Source organism: Elgaria multicarinata, chromosome 18 (assembly GCF_023053635.1).
Source record: "Elgaria multicarinata webbii isolate HBS135686 ecotype San Diego chromosome 18, rElgMul1.1.pri, whole genome shotgun sequence".
Classification (NCBI taxonomy): Eukaryota; Metazoa; Chordata; class Lepidosauria; order Squamata; family Anguidae; genus Elgaria; species Elgaria multicarinata.
The window spans coordinates 1,654,524-1,678,822 of NC_086188.1; the positions used below are offsets into that span (position 1 = coordinate 1,654,524).

Here is a 24,299-nt window from a genome sequence, read left to right on the forward strand (position 1 = left end):
CCCCCCGCTGCCACGAGCTAAATATAGTTCCGTGGAGCTGTGTCTGATAGAGACGTCTTCCGGAAGCGTCAACGTAACATTCTCCGAATGCAGCGTTGTGCTTTCATTCTCAGGGTGGGTTTGTTTTTGTTTTTCCAAGAAGGGGTAGGAAGAAAGAAAACCCCACCACCTTTGGTGAATGAGTGCTCTTTGGCTCAGCTGTTTGTGGCTTGGAGGATAAAGGCACACGCTTTCTCAGGAGGAGGAGGGGGGGAATCCGTGGTGCTCAAGCGTGGCTTGTGGGGTTGTGTTCCAGTGAATCCTTACAGGCAGAGCCCCGCTGGGTAGGAGCGCCGCACAGCGCCTTCCAAGGGGCTGACGGTGTGCACCACCATGCCATGGATACGACGGAGCGTGTGGCTTGGAGCACAGCGCAGAGTACAGATGGATGAATTGTGTGTGTATGTGTGTGTGTTTCCTTCCCCCTGTGTTGGGATGGAGGACAGCGCGCACCTACATGCAGCAGGGGGTGATTTTTGATTAGCAAAATGCAGGAGCCGGCCGGCGGGCCTCCTTTCCCCCTCAGCCGTGCCTTCGGGATGCACGCTGTTTCCTTCGTCCCATAGAAGCCGGGGGGGGGGGGGCAGCAGACGCTGAGAATTCTGACTACTGCCCTTCAGCCCAGACTTCCTCAACCTGGTGCCCTCTAGATGTTGGCTGGGGATGATGAGGATGGGGATGATGAGGATGGCGATGATTTGTTGCATTTTTATACCGCCCAACAGCCGAAGCTCCCTGGGCGGTTCACAAAAACTAAAACCATTCAAAGTATAAAACAAACAGTATAAAAACATGATATAAAATACACATTAAAAACTGATTAAAAGCATAGTATACATGATTAAAACATCCTTAAAACATCCTAAAAACATTCTAAAATTCCACTGGATAGGCCTGCTGGAATAGATCAGTCTTTATTGCTTTTTTAAATTCTAAAAGACTGTCAAGTTGACGAGTCTCCTCCGGCAGGCCCTTCCACAGTCTGGGAGCAGCAGAAGAGAAGGTCCTCTGGGTAACATTTGTCAATCTAGTTTGTGCTAGCTGAAGTAGATTCTTCCCAGAGGACCTGAGTGTGCGGGGCGGATTGTACGGGAGAAGGCGATCCCGCAGGTAGCCTGGACCCAAACCATGTAGGGCTTTAAAGGTGATCACCAACACTTTGTACTTTGCCCGGAAACTAATTGGCAGCCGTCAGGTTGAGGAAGGCTAGCTTGGCATCTCTCAAGAAGGCAAAATGTCAGTGTTACACCGGTGCTGTTACCTCGGAGCCTGCTGCTGTCCCCGTCCTTTGGCCCCAGATTCCATCTCTTGGTCACCAAGCGATAGCAACCAAGAGCTGTCTTTATCGGCAAAAGGCGTTCACAGCGAACTCTTCTAGGGAAGTCTTGCAATCTGTTTCCAAGCTGTTCTCAAGGGCAGCCCCACGTGCACTGCATTGCAGTAGTCTAGCCAAGAGGTCGCCAGAGCATGGATAACTGTGGGCAAGCTATTGCTGTCCCAGCGAGGCGTGCCAGCCTCAGATCTGAACTACCACCTGGGCCTCACGCGATGAACATGGATCAACGAGCCCCATCTAGAACAGGTTGACCATCATCTTCCCTGAACCTGGGGGCCGTTTCTCCCCATGGTGCTAGGAAATTTCACCCTTGAATCACCCACCCTTAGATCTCCCTCAGAGCAATCGCGTGTAAAATGCCTGTTGGCGATGGATTGTCTACGATAGAAAAAGTAAGTCTCAAAAGCAGAACGCCTGAATGTTGGGAGGACGCTTTTATATCACAGCGCACTTTAAGCTTGAACAGGAGACAGCACTGCTCTTTTGTGACACAATGCGCCTCGCCTTACCTTGCAGCTCAGGTTTGGCAAAGTATTTTCTCTTACTGAACATGCTTTGCAAAGCCTTCGCTTTTGTCTAGCGAGTCCAGTTCTTGAAACGATTCCAGCAAAATGGTGCTGGCGGCAAAACTCTCAGGAGAAGAGGCTGAAGCTCAGATTTCAAAGCCGGGAGGATGGAGATGAACCCGGATTTAAAATTGGCTGCCCTAAAATAACAAGAGGGCGCCTGTGCTTCTCTTGAGCATCCCATGGATACAGGTGACGAATGACCCTCTGAAAGGATGCTGGAATCCATAATTCCAGGAAAGCCTCTCTTCTCCACCCCGCCCCCCTCCCTCCCTCTCCAGAACGGACTCGTCTGTTTTGCCAGGTTCCATGCTGGAGCAGTGTTTACAGCCAAGCTGTAAACCCCGTGAAAATCTGCATTTCCAACGGAAACATCGGTCGTCGTTTATTTCAACCAGATGTCAGGGCAGGTCCGGAAAGAGAGGCGCTGTTCCGTGCGCTGTTCCTTGTGGCTTGCTAACCCTTGTGGCCGTTGGGAGCCAGGAAGGAATTAGCCCCCCCCCCCCCCAGACGTCACGTAGCGAGCGAGAGGGTGACACTTCCTGCCCCGGCCGTTTTGGAGGCGCAGCAGTGGGCAACGTGAGGCCCTCCACTACTTTTGGCCTGTAGCTCCCAGCATCCCTCACCATTGGCTGTGCGCTGGTGGGAGCTGCAGGCCAAGCCATGTGGTGGAAGGCCACGCGTCACTCAGCCCGGCCAAAGCACACGGTTTGGCCCGCAAACTCTGCCCCAGCATTCTCAGCTGCAGCGGCGCCTGGGCAGCCTCCGTCGATCTGTGATGAGCTTCTAGGGCAGGGCCGATGTCCCCCTGGCTCTCTCAGGGCCCTCCCCGGCACGGTCTCCCGGCTCAGGCAAACCACGGTAGGAATGATTGTCTGCCCCTCTGGGCTCTTGGTCAGTGGAGGGGCGCAGAGGGGCCCCATTTTCATTCCCCTTGTGGCAAGTTGGGTGTCGAGAATCTAGCTGCTTGGCGCCTTGAAAGAGTTCAGCGCTTGTTTTGCGTCTCGCATTCCGTCCCCGGCGTCGCTCCGAGGGGGCTATCCTTGCCACGTGTGTGTGTCCGTGTGTGTCCGTGTCCCTCTTCTGTCAGCCGGCCCTGGCTGGTTGATAGGGCTGCAGACACGGCCCTGGACAGAGGCAGGGTTGGACTCTCAGCCATGCTTTCGGGGGTGGTGGAGAGTTATGTGTATCCTCCGTTCATGCAGAGATGGTGAGACTCAACAGGCCTGGCCAGCACCCACCCACCCAAAAGGAAGTAGGCACCTTAAAATGTGACCCACAATCCTTTGCAGGGTGCAGGGATCCCTCGGCAAGGCGTGACCATAAGCAGAGCTCTGATGCTGGCTCAGACCAAGAGCCCATTGCGCTCGTGCGCTGGCCACCCGACGGCCCCAACGTGAAGCCCCCAAGCAGGGCAGGCGTGCAACAGCACACACACACGCACACACCCATTTCCGAGGCACCCTTGGGAACGTTTGGAAACCCGGAGCTGGGGCAGGGCCCCACTGCAGAGGCCTGGCTCTCCTTGGTCAGCGGAAGTCCCCGGGCGGAGCCTTTGTGAATGGGGCGGCTGCCTTTCGTTCATGGGCTGGGCTGCCTTTGGGGAGGGGGCAGCGCTGCGTACGTTTGCTGCTCATGCTTTTGGCCCAAGCAAAGCGGCTTGTCCCGGGACGAGCGGGGAGGGGTTTTATCGGAACCTGATCGGGGGCTCACCCCTATCACCCTGAAGAACCTCCACAGCGCAGAAGAGCCCAAGGCAGAAATCACCTTTGCAGCTCCGTTTTTGAAAATGTTATTTATAAAATAAATTCCGGCATGCAGCCTCCAGTCCTTGCAAGCTGGTCTGGTCTCACCATGAAAGAACCTGCCACTGTTACTTCAGGCAACAGGTTTCAGAGGGGCACCATTTTTTCTTGCCTCCCATCTCTGTGTCTGCTCAAAGCTGATAAGACGGGGGGAGCTTTAATTCGTAAATTAATCAAGGGTTTTCATTTTTTAAAAATGACGGTGGCCAATTTTTCATTTTAATTGGAAGGGTGGCAATTGAAGAGCACACCGGCCCAGTGTTTTCTCATCTCTTTTGATTCTGGTGTGTTACCATAATAGGGAATGAAAGGATATATAAAAGGTGGCCGTTCCTTTTTAACCAGAAGTGACTAACACAGCATTTAGCCAACAAAGCTGCTTTGGGGCTGAGCTAGATGGTACACTTTGATACTACTGAATGTCTTCCAGGCTGTGTCTGTTTTTCAAAAATAGGTTCCAAGGCCAAGCCTTGGTTCCAGGTTCAAATTAAGCCTTTCCTCTGTGGGGAAGGCGTTCCAAGTCCGCATACGCTCAGGGGCCTAGGATGCTCAAGGGAGCGAGGGTGGTGTAGAGGGCTAGTGGGCTAGTAATAGTGAGACCGAGATTCAAATCCCTGTTCCGCCACAAAACTCACCGCAGTGTGTCACGGTGGACCAGTCACTTTCCCTCGGCCCTTGTGTACCCTGCTGGGTTGTTGTGACGGTAAAATGGCGTGGGGGGCAGGAGAGACATCTGCGCTGCCTTGAGCTCCTTGAGGAAAAGCCACGATAGAAATATAACAAAACAACGTTAAAAAATAATCATTAAGTGGGCGTTCCACGTCATTTCTGTCTTCCTTCCAGCACGGAGGGCTTCTGTGCACATTGCATTTCAAAGCGTGCACTTTTATCGTCCTGTCTTCCTTCTCCTTGTGAGGAACCCAAGGCGCTGTGCGTGATCGTCGCGCTCTCCATTTTATCCTCCCAACAACCCTGTGAGGTAGGTCAGGCTGAGTCAGCCCAGAGCTCCCCAATGAGTTTCATGGCCAAGTGGGGAGTAGAACCCGGATCTCCTGACTCCCAGTCCAACCCTCTAGCCACTGCACCACACTGGCTGTGCATTTTCTTACATATAAAACCTTGTTTTTTATTGGGAGTGTCCAGGGTCTGAAAACACGGGGACTGGCTGGCATGCCTGTTGGAGAGGAGCCCTCCTTCCCTGCTGCTGCAGATGGGCTCGGTGGTTTTCCTTGTGCTGCGTGTGGCGCGGCTCCTGAGCCCCCAGCCTTGAAACATGATTTTGGGGGTTCAGCCACAGCCCCAATTAAGCCCGGGGGGTGGGGGTGGGTTTTAAACCCGGGCTCATGTTTCCTTGACATATAATCGCTGGGTCCTCGAGGGGTTTGTTTCTTCGAAGGCTGGCAGGGAGGCCGGCTCTGGAGCTGTGCGCATCGTGGGGGGTGTGTGTGTGTGTGTGTTTTCCTGCAAAGCTGCCTTTTCCTTTCCAAGTTTTGCAAGCGAGCCCGGGGAAGGCAAGACGTGTCAAAGCTTTGTTTGTCATTTATTAAACCACAGCTTTTTTCCATCCTTGGTCATTTCCGGAGAAGGACGTTTTAGGGCTGGGGGGGGGCTTCGGCTTGGAGCTCTAACCACACTTCTCCTGACATGAATCGTTGAAGCATGTTTTTTCTTCTTATTATTTTGGAAACTGCATTACCATGAGTGTGTGTGATTTGTTGTTCTTCCCTCCTCCTCCTCCTCCTCTTTTTAAAAGAAGGCCATGGGGGGGGACACCCCCCACCCTCTTTTTGGGGATATAATTTCCAGGTCAAATAAAAGCTAGCACCGCATGCATTAAAAAACAGCAACAAAACTCCACCCTACCCTGGGGCAGAAAATGGGCATTAAAGATTATGTAATCTGTTGACAGTTATTTTAATAACACGAGGCTCTGGAAAGTTCTTGTTTTCAGTATCGAATAATCTTAGTGTGTTTTCAAGATGGTAGAGGAAGAAAAACAGATGCCAGCTTGTTCAGAGGCTTAGTGAGGGCAGCATGCCAGGCAGACTGTTGCTGTTGCAGCGTTTTACTGCCTCTAAAAAGCTGCCTGATGGTCCATGTAGCCCAGTCTTGTCAACACTGACCACTAGCAACACTCCAGTATTTCAGGCTGGAGCCATTTCCCCAGCCCTGCGTGAAGTTGCCGGGGCTGGAGTCTGGGACTTCCTGTGGGTCAGTCACATGCTGGGCCCACTGAGCTATGGTCCCGCGCCTGCAGCCAAGCGGGCTCCTTGCTGGCCCACAGGTGCAACGTCATTTGTTGTTGTTGTTGACTTATTGCATTTCTATACTGCGCAATACGCCAAGGCTCTCTGGGCGGTTCACAACCATTACAACCATTAACTACAACAGTATCAAATAAAAATAGTCACCAACTTGAGCCCAGCAGCAGTACAGAGATCTAAAATATAGGTGCCAGATGTAATATAGAAACTGAAAGACACACATGCCTGAGAAAAGAAGGCGCTGCTGGTTCACCTGGCGCCGAAAAGAGCACGACAGGGGCGCCAGATGAGCCTCCCTGGGACGCTCTTTCCATGCCAGCGGCCAGCGGGGGTTTGGGTTTTGGCTTTTGCATTTGCCTTTCCTTGCTTTCTTTGTTTCTGCAAAGCCCCTTCGAGCAGGAGCAGCCTATCTGAGCACTTGGCATTCCAGCACCGGAAGCCTTCAAGGCCTCCTACAAGTCATTCTGTGTGGGCCTGTTTTAGATCAAGCCCTGTTGAATGTTGCGGAGCTTGTTTCTGAGTAAACACGCGTGGGGCCGTGTCCTGCGTTCGGGTCGTGTGCATTTGCAGCAGCTGAGCAGGCCGGCCGTGACGGAGGGAGGTGGCCGCCCTTGCCTGCCTGCCTGCCTGCCTGCCTGCCTGCCTGCCTGCCGCCTCCTCCATTTCCCCGGCCCCTCCCTGCTCCCCGATGGTTTGTCACTCCCCATCGCCTCCCATCCTTCTGTTGTCCCCACTTTTCCCCCTCCCCTAAACCCTCCCTTCCTTTTGGATGTCCAGCACTGTAAACTTAGGGTATTGTTTTAAGGAATGAACTTTAAAAAAGAAATGCCTTAATACGGACAAGAGGAACAATCCCTGCTTCCTGTGTACAGAGGAAGTCGGGCTGCATGACTGCAGGCTCTTAAAAGAATCTCGAACGATGGTTTCCCCTGCTTACCGTGGCTTCAAGAAGTCACCCGGCTTCCTGTCCTGTAATAAACTAATGATGTGAAAAAGTTTGGGGGGGGAGCTTTGAGCCGTGTGTGTGTGTGTGTGTGTGTGTGTGTGTGTGAGAGAGAGAGAGAGAGAGAGAGAGAGAGAGAGAGAGAGAGAGGGAGGGAGAGGTTCAGGTATTGGATTTCAGCCTCTTTTGTATCAGGTCTCCAAACCCCTCCTGAATATAGCCCAGGTAGAGGCAGGCTTATTTTTGGACGCCGTCCCGCTAAACCTTCCCCGCTTAAGTAATCCTACCAAGCTGGTGGTGAGGGTGTGTTCTCCCTGCTTCTCCATGGAAATGGGAGCGTGCTTGTGGCAATGTCCAGACCGCAGTCCTGAGACCTGTGGTTGCCACAAGCCTTGCTCATGTCCCAGACCCCTCACCTTGGTAAATTTGGGGAGGCACGCGTGACTGGGTGGGGGAGCCTCCAGTTTCCGGCATTAGGAGCACAACAGGGGCCAAAGTATGTGTTGGTGTGTGCAAGCTTTTGAGTTCCACCAGACTCACCAGCCTGAGTTAAGTGAAACTCAAAACCTTGCATGCTTACATCAGACTGTGTGTTTGTTTTAACTGTGGGTGGGTGGGTGCCCGCAAGCATTTTTAAAAAATCAGTTAAAGTTGTGTGAATCTGACAATTCATCAGAGAACTACAGCCCCTGAAACACCATGGGCTGAGTTCTGTTTGCTAATGATTTGTTGGGTAATCCAATAAAATCTAAAGATGACAGCAGCCATCTCAGAAGGCAATTCTGAATGAAACCTGAGCCTGGGTTCTTGTCGCATTCGTGCACACCTGCCTCCGGCCCTTGCAACATCCGTGAAACTCCCTTGGCAGGCCCTGGGAGCAGGATGGCAAAGGTGCCGTCTCAGTTTTCACCTGGGCGCTCCCTGGCACGAATTTTTTTTCTCTCAAGCTGATGATCCCTGGGGCCAAACTAGTTGTGGCGCCAATCCTGTTTCTTCCAAGTGCGAGTAGAAGGCTCAGTGGTCTTGATCCAGATCGCGTCATGGGACACGGACACGCATGATTCCAGTCCTCCGGGCTCCCATTCCGGAGCGGTGTGCTGGGGGCGGGCAGGCGGGGTACGCTTTAGAAATGAATTCGGCGCATGACCATCCGTGCAATGGCGAATGCCAGGAATGGCCTTGCGTGGGTCTTGTCTGGTTCCACTCGTTTGTTTTCTCCCAACTTTGCAAGTCAGGGAAACGGACCCTCTGGGCACCTTCTTCGGCTCCTGCCTGCCTGGCGGGCCGCACGGACGCTCGCGGAAGCGGGGCCTTTTTCGCGAGCATCCCCTGCCCCGCCGCAGGAGTCCCTCCTGGGGAACCTGTTGTCCTGTTTTTCGATCGATGCGGTACAGCTGCCTTCCCCAGCGCTCCAGCTGTGTTGGGCTGCTACTGGCACCCCGCCCAGCCGGCAAGGGCCGAGTGTGCCGTGGTCCTCCCTGAAACGTCCCCCAGTCCTTTCCCCCGTGCGCCACGGGCCTTGCTTTGAGCGCACCCTGCCTCGGCCCGCTGGCTCGCCCTCCGCGAAGAGAGGTCTACCCGAAGGGCTCTTGAACCCAGGCTTTTCCAGCCCCTCTTCTGCTCCCTCCCGTGCGCCTCCGTCGCGGCTTGCACAGGGCAGCGAGCAGCTGAGTTGGGGCCAGGGGGGTGGGGCGGAGGGCCAAAGGGCCTTTGTGTCTGCGTTGGCCCGGTGGGGCCTGTGCTGGCGTGGCTGGGCTCTTTTCCAGGGTGGGGGACTGGGTCTCCCTCTGGTCCCTTCGGGATCAGCCGTGGGGCCCGTTGCTCCAGGCAGCCAAACCGTGGCTCTCTAGGCAATAAGGAAGCGCCGACTTGTACTTCTGCCTCCTGCGAAAGCTCTTGCAGAGGGCGTCCGTCCGTCCTTCCTTCCTTCCTTCCTTCCCTCCCTCCGGCTCCTGAGGAGTTTTTGTCTTCTCAGCAGTTTTCCTCATCTGGCTAATTTAGTGAGTTCCTCTTCTGCTTGCACAATTGGCTGGTAACCTGGCCCGACTTGGGGCGGAGGGGGGAGGGAGGGCAAGGGAGCGAGAGAAATTCTCTCGAGATCTTCCTTTTTTATTTCCTGCGCGGCTGCAGATCTGTGTTCGTTTGGGCCGGAGAGCGCATGAGTGTGCCGGCTGTTTCCTGTGTTCTCGTGTTGAATTGTAATCATCCGTTCAGTGAAAAGGCGTCAAGGGAAGTGAGGCGGGGTGGGGTGGGGGTGGGGGGGCAGGAAAGGAGCGAGGACGGGAAGGTCCCTGTTTGCAAACCAAATCTGCAAAACTCGATTTGGCCAGGAGCGTTTGGGAGGGCAAAAATGGCCTCCAGGCGACCCCGTCCGCCTCCCAAAGCCAGGGGGGTGTTCACCAGCTCGGCTGGCTTGAGGTCCCGGCTGCTGGCCTGCCAGCGCACCCCTCTCTCCGCCCGCCTGGGCTGCATTCAAGCCACCGAACTGCCGAGCAGTCGCTGGTTGTTCGCGGCTGGCCTGGCTCCTGTGAGGCGAGTGCTGATGTGGGGGCTGAAAGAGCAGCGCCGTCCCCCTTCTCCCCGGAATGCTCGGTTGTGCAGCTGGGGGTCAGGTGTGGGGACAGTTGATGCTCTGGCCCACAACTGAGAACTCATTTCCGAGCGGGAACAGAAACCGGGGGGCGGCTTCTGATTTGCTCCCAGGAGAGCCAGCGCTCTGGCCCACGGGCTCTTGAAGCCCTCCTGCCCAGAGGCCCGGGCAGAGTTCTCTTCTTGCCCACCTGGGCGGCTGTCTGCTCTCAGCCGGCAGTGGGAGACCTCTGGCAGGGCCTTGGCCCTCTGGCACGCCGAGGAGGAAGGGGCTAAAGAGCCCTTGGCTGGAGAGAAGCTGGCCGAGGGGGGCGGAAGGCAGGACAGTGCGTACCCCAGCAAGGGGATCTTCGCAACCCGGGGCGAGGCGTCGGGGCCAAGTGGGAAAGGCCCTGCGAGGCCGGACCAGGCCTGCGGGACGCCAGCGGCCCACCTCTAGATCGACACTGGTTAGAAGCCCCAGCCCCTGTGCCTATTTTGGCTGTCTTTTTCTGCGCACGACTGGTATTTCACATTTCTCCCTTGAGGTTAGCTTTGGGGCTGATGTGTTCTTCCTTTTTTCGTCCGGTCCTCTCCCCGAAAACGGTTTTGTTATGAAAGAACCGTGAGAGAGTCAGAGTGTAAGACTCTGGCTGACAGAGGCAGCGTTTCGTCCTTGATCAAAATGAAAGTATGTGGTTTGCCGTCTTTTCTCTCTCGTTTTCTCTCAAGACTTTTTAGTAACAAAATATTTGCTCATTCATAGCCAGCATGAGAAACGCCCCACCCCACCCCACCCCTGCTCTCTTATCAATGCACAAAGGGGGCTACTCAGCCAGTCCTGGTTCCCCCCCCCAATATATGTTGAACGTCTCTTCTTCGACATGTTTCACTTAATAAGAAATTCATGTTTGATGTGGGGGGGTGGGGGGTGGGGAAGTCGTCTCTCTCTCTCACACACACACACACACACACACACACACACACACACACGTCTTTCTCTCCGTGTTGTTGCTAAACAGCTGTTTGCTATTTCAACAAGGAAGCTTTTGTGACTGGAACTGCCCTCACAATCCAGCATTTTTATACGCGGAGGGGAAGTCCGTGGCCACGATCCAAAAGAGCTCCTTCCCGCCTGCGCACAGACTTAGCGCTTGAGTCTCCCTGGAGATTTTTTTACTTCTACCACAAAAGCCTCTGAAGCTGTATCGAGAAGGATGGTGGGTTTTTTTTTTTTTTGTCTCTCTCTTTGGGGGCGGGGGGGGAGCGAGGCGGGAAAGTTTTTTGGTGGCTTGGGAGGAGGCCGCTTCCAGCCCATGACACCCACAGTTGGTGCAGTCCAGCCCATTGGATCAGGGCCCCTTTCTTCCCACCCACCCCACCCCACCCCTTTTAAAATTAACCCAACAGATCGACTTTCATTTAAACACGTGAAAGCCTGGAGCCGTTTTTCCTCCTGGGACAATCTCCCACTTCTAGGCCTCTGGACCCTCTGCCAGATGTTCTGTATATTTATGTCCTAGGGATAGATGCATAAAGCTATAGAACAGAACCACGTCCCTGCACTGACCCCCTCTTGGTTGTGGCTGGTAAAACCTGGAGCGAGTTAAGAATGGTGAAAGAGCTTTAAGGATACCGTGGCTGCAAAATCCCAAGTTGTCACGTCTTTATTGATTATTTATTTATTTGAAGCATTTAACGCATGCTCCTCAGCCAGAAAAGGTGCCCGGAATACCTTACATACAATTCAGATAAGCAAGATAGTGCCTGCCTACAGGTTTTAAATCTTAAAAGACATGACACAAAAGGAAAAAGGGATGAGGAGGGATGAGTCAGAAGGCAGCTGTGCGGTACCCTGAAAGAGCAACGGAAGACCGACCTGCTTTCCTTCTGTGCTTTTCCTGAGTAAATCTAGCCTCCTTCCCAAATGCCTGCGACACCAGGGAAGAGCTGAGTCAACTGCGTGTTTTAAAAATGGTGCACAAAGATGAGCTGAATTCTGAGACTTGTAAGACCTGGAGGCAGAAAGGGAGCAAAATGTATCCACCACGTTTGCCTCACCTGTTCTACCTGTGGCAGGACCCTGTAGCTCCTCCTGCCTCTGACTCTTCGAGCATATATCCCTAAGAGCTAGGCACGTCCTTCCTTTTGAGATTCTGGGCCTACCCCGTTCTCTCTTCCTATGAAATTGCGATGCGGGTGCAGTCTGGCCTCCTGGCCGGCTTTCCAGGACTCCAGCCTCTCGCTCTCTTTTGGGGAGAAGCGGATTGCTGTGATTTGTTTACAAAATCCGTTAAACCCTTCCCCCCCCCCACCTCCGCCCCCTTGGTCAACCAGGGCTCATAACAGCTGAAGGAAAGGCATCCTAATACATATCCATAAAGCTACATCGATAAAAACAGTGCACGTACAATTTAAATCATTTAATTTCTTGATTCCTAAAGGACGTTCCAAAAGTCTCGCCTTCTCTGAAACATTTTGGTTGCCCGGCCCTGCTGAATCAAGCCTCTCCCCGTGGAAGCCAGGACTGTTATGCTGGGACTTGCCCCATTGTCCATTGTTGGGGGGTGGGGGTGGCTCCAGGGCCACAGAGCCCTGGGTTTTAGCCCCCAGGGCCAGCTGTAGCGGTTCCATTGAACCTAAGAGAAGAGCGCATTTTACTCATTGGCGAAGGGGCGGGGGGCGGGGGGCGGGGGAAGCCCTCTGCACATTCTCAACCATGCTCTCATTCTTGTTTGAACTCCAGGCAGTGATGACTAGAAACTTGATTGGGCTTTTCTAGTTGGGGCTGGCACTCCTTAGAGAGCTGCTTTCTAGAGCTCCGAGGCGCTTGCCCAGTGCCGTGGCAGAACGGGTCAGTGGGTAAAGCTACAGGGGAACACTTTTCTTTTTCCTTTTCCTTTCCTTTCCTTTTTCCTAAAGCTTTTAAAACTTGATTTTGTTCTGACTTTATACTGTTAGTTTTACCCTACCCTGTGCCTGTTTACCCTACCCTGTGCCTGTTTGCATTCTCTTCCCCTCTTTATTGTTTTATTATGGTTTTATTAGAATGTAAGCCTATGCGGCAGGGTCTTGCTATTTACTGTTTTACTCTGTACAGCACCATGTACACTGATGGTGCTATATAAATAAATAAATAATAATAACAAGGCCTCTGTGGGAGGGAGGTGTGTCTCTTGTAGCGGGCGCCTGGGGCAGCCAAGCACAGCCGCTCTCTTTCCCCTCACCCTGGGGTGGGGGTGGGGGGCTGGAAAGCGGCAGGTGCCGTTTTTGCTGCGGAGGGGTAAAGCTCCTTTCGTGGTGCAGCCGTGGCCCGGCCCGGCCTTTGGTGCCTGCAGCCTGGAGCTGGGGAGACGTTCCCAGGGAGCCCAGGCCACGTCAGCCACCTTCTCGGTGGGATGCATCGTTTCCCTTTCTTCCTTCCTTTCTTCCTTTCTTCCTTTCTTCTTTTTTCAACGCACCTTTTTCTTTCTCTTAATTTGTGCCCCGGTCCTCCCTCCCCGCTCCGTTTCTCAGTTCTGGGCAGCTTTGAGGTTCTTCTTTCTCTGAACTGCGACTTCTTGGAACTCGTTCCTCTTCTCCGCTCCGGAAGGAGCACGTGGCAGAGCAGCAGGTTCTGACTTGAAGGGCAGTGCTGCTTAGTGGGTGCAGCCGATCGCCCCAGATTTCCTTTATTAAAAAATGTATCGTGGCTTTTCACATCCATCCCACATGTGAAGGGCACAATCCTCGGCACGCCGGCTGGGGAACGCTGGGAGTTTTAGGACTTTCCCCCTGCCTGAGCTTGTGCAGGACTGACCCCGTTCATCAACCCGCTCTGCTAATAGGGAGTGGTTCTTTTCTTTCTCTTGGGTAGATCGAGCTGTTTGCTTCACAGGCCCTGGATGCCTTGAAGACGTTGCTTTCAGTGAGCCTTGGTGGCGGAGGGCTTCTAGCTCCTAGGCACGCCTTGAAAGGTGCTAGTGAAGGAGATGAATGGGGCTGCGAGGTTTTGCTTCGTTGTCTTTTGAGAGGCAGAGCGGTGGGGAAATCTGCTCCGATGTTGGCTCCCCTCTGCCCAGGTGCTGCCCTTGGCAGGTATTGCACAAATGTGATTCACTTCCTGCGAGGACGCGCTGTGTGACAGAGGCAGCGGCAGACTCTCCTTTGCTGGAGGATTCTAAGCAGAGGCTGCAGAGGCACCTGTGAGGGTTGCTGCTGCAGCAGCAGGGGATTTCCTGCCTTGGCATGGGGTTGGGATGGATGACCCTTGGGGTCCCTTCCAGCTCTGGCAAGGTGCTAGCTGGAGTCCCTGCATAAAGGATGTTCCCCTGAAATTTCCTTCTGCTTGGAGACGTGGGGAGTGCAGAATTATATTACCCCCACCCCCAACCTGGTGCCTTCCACATACATTGGGCTACAACTCTCATCAGCCCCAGCCAGCATGGTCAGGGATGATGGGGGTTGTAGTCCAGCCGGTTGGGCCGGGCTGGTCCACTCTGAGTGTCTTCTCTAAGCCTGGCTATCCAAGAGACCTTTGAGAGGCAAAGCGGGCGTCCCCTGCGCTGCGCTCTCTCCCCTGCTTGGCTCGCTTCCGGATTGCCCCTTGGTCACTCCAAAGTGTGACGGAGCGTAGGCAGAAAGGGACGGGTGTTCGGGTGCTGGCCTCCGTTTATAATACACTTGGGGCTCAGTCTGGAGCCGTTCTGGGGGCTCAAAATGCATTTCACGTCCACGATTGCGCCCTGGTTTTCCAAAGGAGAGCCCAGCGTTTCCGAATTGTGACATTTCATGTGGCCATTGAGGGTCCCGGTGGCCTTTCTGGTTCCGTGGGCAGTCCATAGAATCACGAAGCCCCACTGTTGCGGCTGCTTCCCTCCCGTCCTCTCGTCCGCTGCGGCTCCGCTCCAGATTGCTTGGGCGGCTGGCGCGCCATTTCGGATTTCCTCTTGGGCTTGTTTTCATGCAAGCTCTTCAGCCCGGGGACTTCTAAGAACTGTCAGATAGGAGTTTCTTTCCGTGTCTCTGGGCACCCGGGGGGGGGGGAGGGACCCGGGCTGGGGGGGAGCGGCCCTGATGCTGTGCATGCAGACGGCCCGGTTCAGTCCCCTTTAAAAAGGGCTGGGCAGCAGGTGATGGTGGTGGGGAAAGACCCTCCTCTGCTTGAGCCCCAAGAGAGCTACTGCCAGTCAGAGCAGGCAGTCCTGGGTGAGATAGGCCTATCACAGCAAAGCACATTCGGCCATTGAATGCTTCAGTACATTGACTTTTTCTGCATGATGGCTTCTGGGCAGGAGCAGTCTATCTGAAACATTGGAAGACCCCTTATTCCAGGTTGGCCCATTGGACTACCTTGCCCAGCCCTGCCTATTCCGACTCCCCGTTTGTTGGCTGCCTTATCCTTCTAATTGCAGGTGCCCTGGATTTGAACCCAGCACCTTCTTCATATAAGGCATGCACCACTGAGCTGCAGGCCGTTTGGGCTGCTCTGCCTCTAAACTCCCCCAGATGAGTAGGGGCAGGGGGTACAACTGGGCGCCTTCCCCACGCAAAGAGAAGCGTTCACTCAGAAACCAGGCCAGGAAGGGCAAAATTCTCACCACCCACATGTGGCGTGTGGCAGTTTCTCTCCCTCCCCCCTCCCCCCCGGGCAAGCTGGATCCAGGCTGACTTCTATGGTGGCGGGGGCCCTGGGTCAGCCCTGGCCTCTGAAACGGCCCCATTAACGTGTTCAGTGTTCTGGGGGGCATGGGTGACGGCGGCAGCAGGGCCTAGCGTCCCACCACAAATCCTCTGAACATCATTTCACCCACCCACTGACCCACTTCTTTGGTGGGGCAGGCAGAGGACATGAAAGCTGCGTGCCGTGGAAGTGTCTGCCTGTGGGGTGGGGGTTTGTCATAGTGAAATCAGTGCTGCTTTTGACACTTGCGTCCTGCCCGTGTGGTTGAATTTTGAGCATCCGTTTCCTCCCTCCCTCCCTCCCACCCCACCCCACCCCACCCCAAAATCTGATCTAGCAGGTTTCCGTGTTTTTAGGACTGCCGACTGGCATGAAGAATTTTTAGCAGGTGAATCTCTCCTGCCATGTTCCCCCACTCCTTGAATCAACCCTTTCGAGATCTCTAGATCCACTCCAGCTGTGGGAGGGCAGAACTGCTCGACTCCCGCGGCCCCAAACGTGTGCGAGGCGCTTTGGCTTGCCATGGAAGTGGCGGGTTTCAGCTGGAGAACCGGCGGCGTCTGTCTCCCGCCTTCCTCATCCGGCCCGTCTCTCTCCCTTGGCTTGGCCTCCCGAAGAGGGCAACTCAGAGCGAGCGGAAGGGCTGGCCCTGGGGGCTCCCGGGGGCGGGGGGAGACAGGTCGCCGGCCAGCGGAATTCTGGCCTTGCTTTGCGGCAACGGGAATTGATGCTGCTGGCCGGCGACTCCTGTTTCGTTTCGTTTTTCCTTGCCCCGTTTTAAGGAGGAAAAGGCGGAGCGGCTGCTAGGACTCTGTGGCCGCGCGGTTCTTTCTTTTTTGAAGACCCCCGTGATACCATGTCCTTGTTCGCCAGGCCCGAGAGGCCCGAGCGTCCGGAAATAAACAGAGCGGCCAAAGTTTCTGGAGGGCAGCTAGGAAGAGCTGGGAGGAGGGGGGCTTTTTGCGCTGGACGGCTGGCTTCCTTGAGGCTCTCGCCGTGACCTCTGGGCCTGCTCAGCCTGCTGCTGGACTCCAGCGCTTCAAGGGCAGCTTGGAAGCCGCTCTGCTTTCCCTTCCGAGGGTTCTGTAGCTCCCAGCCGCACTTGGGCCAGACTGCCCTTCGAACAGAGGACTGCCCCCTGTAAAGTAGGGCGCAGAGCCCGCCTCTGGCTCCTGCTTGTGGGTTTGCTCTTGCCCCTTCTTTGGCCGTGTGCGCGTGTGTGCGCGCGTGTGTCTTCTCCCCCACCATACTTCAATCTGGGTGTAACTCACGAGGATTTTTGGTACCAGCCTTTTCTTTCTGAATTCGCTTCTAAAAGCAGAACCCTTTGCCGTTCTTACTGGCCCGGGTTGCATAACATGCTAAACCAGATGTAGATCCAGATTTAATTCTGGCCGATGGTGACTGAACCGGCGTCCTGGTGAAGGCTGCTCCGCTGCGCCCGCTTGGCTCCTCCTGCCAGCAGGAGCGGATAAACCAACCCTGGGACGCTCCGTCCACGGCTTGTTCAGCCTGATGCCCAAACTGGGACCTCCGGCTTGTTCCTCTCCTAACAAACCAGAGTTTGTTTCTTTGCATATGAGTGGTTTATTCGGAAAGCGACAAGCCAGGAGTCCTGGTCCAGACTTCACGCTAAAGAAACCACAGGCGGAGAATCCTTGGCGGGAGCGATGGAGCAGGATGCGCCAGGCAGCTTGCTTGTTTACGGCAGAAGCAGGTGGAGGGAATAAAATCGGAATGAAACCCATCGAGCTGACACAGAGTTTCCCCCAAACTCCAGTCCCTCAGAATTCTTCGGAAGAAATGTACCTCTTCTACCCAGCTTAGTGCGTGTCTTGCAGCTGCTTGGAATGCACTCCTATGTTGTTGTTGTTAATAATGTGTTGTATACCTTTTGGGAGTGCTTTGCAGAAATGTTGGGCGGTATAGTGATAGCTACACCGAGTTGGGTCTGTTTCTCTTTTGTGTGGTCCTGAGGCAGAGTGGGATCTCTGCAAGGGCTTCTCCTTCTTTCTGCCCCCCCCCCCCCCGCCTTGGAGGTAGAAACTGCCTGGCCCATGGTCCCTGCCCCTTGCCCCAAGGGGGCGTCTCCAAATTCCCGTTCCACATTTTGTGTGAAAGGGGAGCTTTGGCAGAACCAGAGCAGGCAAAGGCATGTCCTTTGAACAGATCTTGACTGCTACAGCCTTGCTTTTCTTGGGACTCAAGGCGTTAACTTAACATTGCTAGCTAGGGATGATGGGAGTTGTAGTCCAACACATCTGGGGAAGTCTCCACTAGGTTAAGTATCCTGCTCCAGAGGGCAGGACTTAGAGCCAAGGGCTGGGTATTGCAGAGGAGTGGATTTTGGCGACACATTAGGAGAAACTTCCTAGCAGTGGGGGCGGCTTGGCAGTGAACGGCCCTCGCTGCCTTGGGAGGTGGTGGGCGCGCCTTTGCTGGAGGCACTCACGCCGAGGCCAGGCACCTCCATCCACCAGGGACGCTGCAGCTGCAGCCTTGCATGGACCGGGGTGGGGGTGGGGGTGGACCTGATGACCCCAGAGGTTCCTTCCAACTCTGGTTCTGTGATAACACTCCCAGACTTCCTGGGTTGCTTAGGATTCCACAGTTGTGTTTATCATGAAGAAAATCAGATAAAACAAAGGGATGCCATCCGGGCTGTTAACAACAAACTCAGCAGTTGCAGTTGAAATAACCCGTAACTTGCTTCTCTCTCTCTCTCTCCCCACCCCCCATCCCTGCTAGAATAGGAGGCAGAAAAGCAATGGATTTTAGTTCCTTTTTAATTTGCCCAGCAGTTTCAGTGTATGTTATGACTCTCTGCACCTTTGCACAGGTTTTTCTCGCTTTTTGACCATTTTTTCCTCTTTGCAAGAGCAGAGAAGGTGGAATTCTTTCATTTGCAAATCCGTTTTAGTATCTGTGAACTGAGAAAATTGAACACCCTGGATGGTACCCGAGGGACCCTTTGGAAGCCGTGCAGTATTTGTGTTTGCCTGTTAAAAGGACATCCTGTTCTGTTTTGCTGCGGAGCCCTGTTGACTCTGCCTGCTGGCCTCTTTATCTCTTCCAGCCAAACGCGTTTGCTCCCTTCTTCTCTGGCTGTTGTTTTCCGGGCGTTCCGTTCTGAGGAACTGCAGAGCAACTTGGGCAGAGCTGAATGGCACGTTGGAAAATGATTCCTTTTCAGAGATGTGTCCCCTTTGAACCTTCCTTTTTTATTTCGTGTCGCTTGGGAGTTCCCCCGGATCCTCCACTGTTCTTGGCCTTCAGGTGGCAAGGAGTGCATTTGCACAACTGGGCCTATTTATCCATGCCTCGGTTGCATCATAGTTAGATTATTGCAATGTGCTCAGCATGGAGCTGCCCTTGCAGAGCTCCAGGAAATCCAGTTGCTGCAGAACGCAGCAGCCAATCTGCTAACCATTCCCTGTGCTATTTCCCCATGGCAAGCTTTGCACATGCAGTCCAACGGGGTGGACGAGTCCTGTGGTGGCTGATGAAGCCAAGAGAGATACTTGATCCCTGTTGCTCTAGATTTCTACTTGTGGGCATGGCATTTTATTTTCAGCACTAAGGAGCGTTTCGAAATGATTCCCACCTGAAGGCCCACACAGCTGCAAGTCTATTCCGCCTCATGCGTAGAGCCACAGCCTGAGTCAGGCAGGCAGGAAATGTTTCATGTCATCTGTATTCAGGCAAGCCGTGAGCTCAACTCACTGCTCTGGGAACTGTTCCAGTTCTCGAGAAAATTCCCTCCTCTTTGCTGGGACCCTTGGAACAAATTAGTTTTCCAGCCCCATGTGGGTTTGCCCACACGGGTCCCTCGTCAGCCGCCACCGTCAGCGAAGGGCCGGCGCAAGCAACAGATGCTGCAGTGTCCTCCATTCGTTTTGCTTTTATTGAATTTGTAATTTTTTGAAGACGATTTTAAGATCAGTTTTTCCTAGGGCTGTGAGGAGACGGGAAAAGGCTTCTCTTGCCAGTTCAGCTGGAAAGAAGCAGAGGCAAAGGGCAGGAGAAAACGTAACTCGTAGCGAAAGCTGGGTCTTTGCACATCAGAGCTTCTTCTTTCTCCCCCTCCCACTCAAATTGCTGACCACTCAGACCCCCCCCCCAAAAAAAAAACTCCAGCTGCTGCTGGCTCCTAATTGCAAAAAGGGCTGTGAGTCACGGCCCCACAAACCCCAAAAGGATATGAAACTCGGAACAAAAATGGTGTGACACAGACAGAAAGCAGAAGTGAATGATTCCCAGATAGCTGGGATCATTTTGGGTGTTTTGGCCACATCCCCCCCCCCCCCCAGGCAAAAGGAAATCTGATTATCCTCCTCTCTCCAGCCTCCAACCCAGCGCTGCCAACTTGCCCCATCCCTAGAATGCCTTGTGGCTCTTAATAGGGCGGTGGGCTGGTGGGAGCGTGCCGTCAAGGTCCATGGAGTTTTACACAGCAAAACTGGGCAGGAAAGGACAGGCCCCTGCCTGCAGGAAGCTTACAGTCTGAATTCTGACAGTGAAGACTGGAGGTCATTTTTCTGGGCTGGGCAGGGGGGGGTGTCCATGGACCACCTCCAGTCCTCTGCTTCCTTGAGGCCTCCTTCACCTGTTCCCCTCTCAATGTTACAAAGTTTGACAACCACTTGCTTAGATGACTTTAAAACAGGGGTCTTAAATCGGAGGCCTGCGGGCTAGATCCAGGCATGGGTCCCCAGTGGGGGTGGGGGTGGGTTCCCCCCAACCATTAATCATTAGTTGGTTTCTCTGCTTTTATATGTTTCCCCTTACCACCACCACCCCCGGCGTTCTAAAAGCTTTAGTTTCTGGAAGCAAGAGCTTTAAGATAAAATATGCTGATCTTTGAGGCATTTGGGCCGGCCTGCTGCTGGAAGGTGACCCCCGGAGGGCAGAGCGGTCTATCAGTGGTGGCTAAATGCACCCTTCAGGTTCAGAAGCAGAAGATCTGTGGAGCAACAGTGGGGTTTTATTTCTAAGCAGGCTCTTGACTTCACGCCCTGTCCGTTGGCTCGGCTGAGGCCTCGGCTTGGCCATTGCGGTGGAATCCCACGCTGGGCTGGAGGGAGCCACCTTGGTCTCATCCAGCGGGGAGGTCCTGCGCACGCTGGCCTCTGCCGCCTTTCCACCACGGCTCCTCTTGGCTTTCAGCCCCCCCCTCCCCCGGTCATTGGAGCCATTTGGCATTGGGCTAATGCGCATGAGTGCGCATGGCACCGTGTCTCAAGCGAACGCCGCCGGGACGGTGCTTGTAGCCACGTCCGGTTTTCCTAGTTGGAGTCCAATGCCCCTTCTGGTGGCGATATTTATTTTTCTTTACAAAAGTATAACATGCAGCATTTTTGAAAACGCCACCTCCCAATGGAAGCATGAGTGCAGCAGCAGCCTCCTGCTCATGTTCCCTAGCAGCTGGCATGGAGACGGTATGTAGCCATCAGGACTAGTAGCCACAGGTACTTCTCCTCCATGAATTTGTGCAGTCCTTTCTCCGGCAAAGTTGCAGAAGGTGCCAGGGAGGAGATGATGGGGGAAGAGTCGGAGTGGGGCAGCTCTCTTCAACCTGATGCCCTCGTAGCGTTCTGAGCACTGCCCATGATTGCTGGGCCCGATGGGAGTTGAAGTCCCAAACCTCTGGAGGGCACCACGTTGGGGAAGGCTGGAGTAGACCATCGCGGACCAGCTGGCCTGACCCGGGCCAAGTCCGCTTCCGATCTGCTTGTGGTTTCGTTCCTGGCCACCGTCAAGCCGCAGTTTCTCATTTTTGCTTGACTAATTGGAGAAGGCAGCAAGGGAGGGCTGCTTAAATGAGAAGTGCTCCTTTGGTTTTTAGCTTGCGCAAGGGATGTCTCTTTGGCCAGCAATAGCCCGTCTGTCTCTCTCCCCCCCCGCCCCCAATGTCCTCCAGTTGTTTTCTAAGCAAGAAAGATGTCGATGGTCAACGTGACGGGCTGGAATCCCGTGTTGCTTTGGAGGAGCTGGCCAGTGCTCCTCCGTGGAAAGGAAAGGCATCCCAGCTCTGTCATGCAGCCTTCCCCCCTCCAGATGTGTGGGGCTGCAGCACCCATCGTTCCCAGCCAATGGCCATGCTCGCTGGGGTTAATGGGAGTTGTAGTCCAGCACATCTGGCAGGTACCAGGTTGGAGAAGACTGCATGATGCTTCAAAGGACCCTCTACTCCCAGGTGAAACTGCGCAGGAAGGGCCCAACCCCAAGTACCTTCCAACGCCTGGGAGTTAGCTACCAGAGACAAGGCCTTGGTGGTGGCAGCACCTCGATTTTGGAACTCCCCTGACCTGTTTGCCCCATGCCAAAAATGTAACATCTGTTAGCTGTCAGGTGAAAAACTTTTTTTGTTTTGTTTTTGCGTTGCTGGGCTTGCAATGGCACGGGATCTGTTTGTAAACCGTCTGTTGTTCTTCATCGGCATCTTGAGAATGTTGCCTTGAAAGGTGGGCTTCAGACCGTGTCCCAAAGAGGCCTCCAGGGCGGGAAAGAGAGGTTTTTCTGGGGCCTGGCCTTGCCCGCCGGGTCCGCCCTTGGGCCGTGCCGGCCCTTTCTCTTCCTTTGCTCCCTCACAGCTCCCATTCCGGGGACAAACCATCGCTCTCGCTCTCTCCTTCCTGGACAGCCTCTGCAGCTCTTCATCCGTGAGCGGTTTCACAGATGCTGGAATCTCAAGCAGCCGTGGAGTTTCCTGCAGCCGCAGGAATCTCGCCTTGCTGTTTAACCTCCAGCGGAACCCTCCTTCCTCCAGCCCCCGAGTTTTGTGGGGTGGTCTTTTGCCAGGATCCGGCAGACCTTGGCTTTGGCAGGGCTCCCCGCTGGCCACCACATGCCCCTCTGTCGAACAGCTCTGACCCGGGCGGTTTGTTTCCTCCTCGGCGGCTTGTTAAAGGCCAGTGAGTCACAGGTGCCGCGCTCGGCCAAGAGAGCTTCTAAGGCTCTTGCCCGTGGAAAAATCCAGGCCCTTTGTCAGCTGGGACTGGGAACGGCCTGTCTGGTAAACCAATTGCGTCGTAGGCTTCCTGCTTTCAGTTAGCGCCTCTGCCCCTCGTGCGTCACTTGCGCCGGCGTTTGGTAGCGGCTCCTTTTCGTGCTGCTGCTGCTGCCAATCCTGCAGCCTCATGTGAAAAAATTGCTCCCAGCTGCTGCCCCTCTTTCCCTCCTGATCGCTTGGGATGGTGCAATAACTAGGAGCGCTGCCTGTCCCCAGAGCAGGCAGGAGCGCCGGGCCCCTGAACCGACCGGAAGGTCCTTCCGACCTGTTTGACGTTGAGCAGAATCCGATACGACGACTCAGCAGCTTTGTGTGTTCCGTGATTCCAAGATCGCAAAACTCCTGGGTAGAAACAGGACCCTGAGTCCAGTGTCATGGGAATCTCTGCCAAAATGATTTATTTTGGAAAACCAAGGTTCTAGCCCTTATGGCTGACGACGTTAACCTTGTGGTGGTGGTGGTGGTGGAACGGCTAAAGTGGAGAATTCTCAAAGGCGCTGGAGTGGACAAGGGGCTGAGCAGCATTCTGGGGCCAAGGGGCCCGTTTCCCACCTTGAGCAAAAGTGGAATAATCTGTGCAAAATCAGAAAACGTCTCTGCAACTTGTACATGCTGCAGAATAACCTTACTTGTGGTGCAGAAATGCTCCGTCTGTAGCATGCTCAGTGGGGCAGTATTGGCGAAGAAGGGATTGATTGCCTCCTCCTCCTCCTGCCGAAATGGCTCCCCCCCCCCCAATATCATTGTTGGCCTGGGCAGCCTGCCAGGGGCTGAAGCCATCACACCCGTTGCCATCCCTAAAAAACATCTGTTGTCATTGCGTGGACGCTTGGTCTCTGAGCAGCCGTGGCCCAAGAGCGTGCAGGCAGCTGGATCCGAGGCAGGCTTGGAACTCAGGGCAGCAGTGCCGGATGGAAGCCGTGTACTTTGTTCTGGCCAGAGGAAAATATGGCGCGGAGGTTGCCGTGGGGGCAGAGGGAGTCAGCCCAGAAATTCTTTGTACAAAAGTAGACGCGTTTCCCCCCCCTCCTTCCCTCGCTGTGAGCGAAACGGGAGGCTCCGATGGCTTTCCTCCTTCCTTGTTTCAGTAAAGCCAGTTTCTGAACAAGATGGACCAACTTTACATCCGTATATCCAGGGGTTATAGCCGCCCTCTTTCCACGGCCGGTGCTTCTGGCTCTGTGCTGACGGGTGGGTGCTAGAACCGCCTGGCGTCTCTCCCTCAGGACTGCGGGGAGCCCTTGTCTCGCTCGCTCAGGGCTGCCTGGGTTCCCTTCTCCGCGGTCGCTTATTTGGGGGTCCAGAAAAGGAGGCGTTGTCGTGGGAACGGGAGAGGCTGCAAAGAGCTTTGGGGGGGGAGAGAGAGACACACACACACACACACCCCACCTTGGGGGTGGGCCCTGGCTTGGCAGGCAGGAGGGCCAGGTTTGGTCCCCAGACGCTCGGGCAGCTCCCTGGAGTGAAGCCGCAGGTTGGAGGAGAGGCTTGGGAGAACCAGACCGCTTTGTGTGTGCCTGGGGGGCAGCCTGAGCTTGCAAACCCTCCCTGAGAAGGTGACCTGTGCAGAGCAGATGGACAGGCAGCCTCTGGCACAGGGCCTCTTGCCAGGATGCCCCTCTGGCCGGCCGTGGCTGGTTGGGCTGCGCCTCCTCCGCCAGCCTCTCCAAACTCTTCCACCTGGGCCAGCAGCCTCTCGCCCAAGAGTCAGGATTGGAGAATAAAAAGCCAGGGGCCGGCCGTAATCGCTACTGTTGGCACGCAGGGCTCTGTTCAGGAAGACGAGCTCTCGCTTGTGTAACTGGAGGCTCCCCCCCCCATTGGTTTGATGTTCTGCCCCCCCCCCCATGCTCCCCGGAGGAAAGCCCCTGGGGTGCTTCTACCTCCACAGAGGATAACAGTAATAATAATAATAATCCGTTAATCCTTTTATGCACGGCAACTCCCAAGTGTCAAAAGCACTTCATGCGTATTATCTTGGTGAGGTAGGCAACCTGGCACGGTCCAGTGTTTTGGGCTACAATTCCCATAATCCCCAACCATTGGCTGACTCTGGAAGGCGCCAGCTTGCCTACCTCTGATCTAGCGTAATCCTTGCAACAAC

At 54.6% G+C, this 24,299-nt stretch overlaps 1 protein-coding gene across 5 annotated transcripts in view; it reads left to right on the forward strand.

Annotated features, from left to right (window-relative positions):
* SH2B3 (SH2B adaptor protein 3) overlaps positions 1-24,299 on the forward strand; it is a 49,236-nt gene that overhangs the window by 13,212 nt on the left and 11,725 nt on the right. The window lies entirely within an intron of this gene.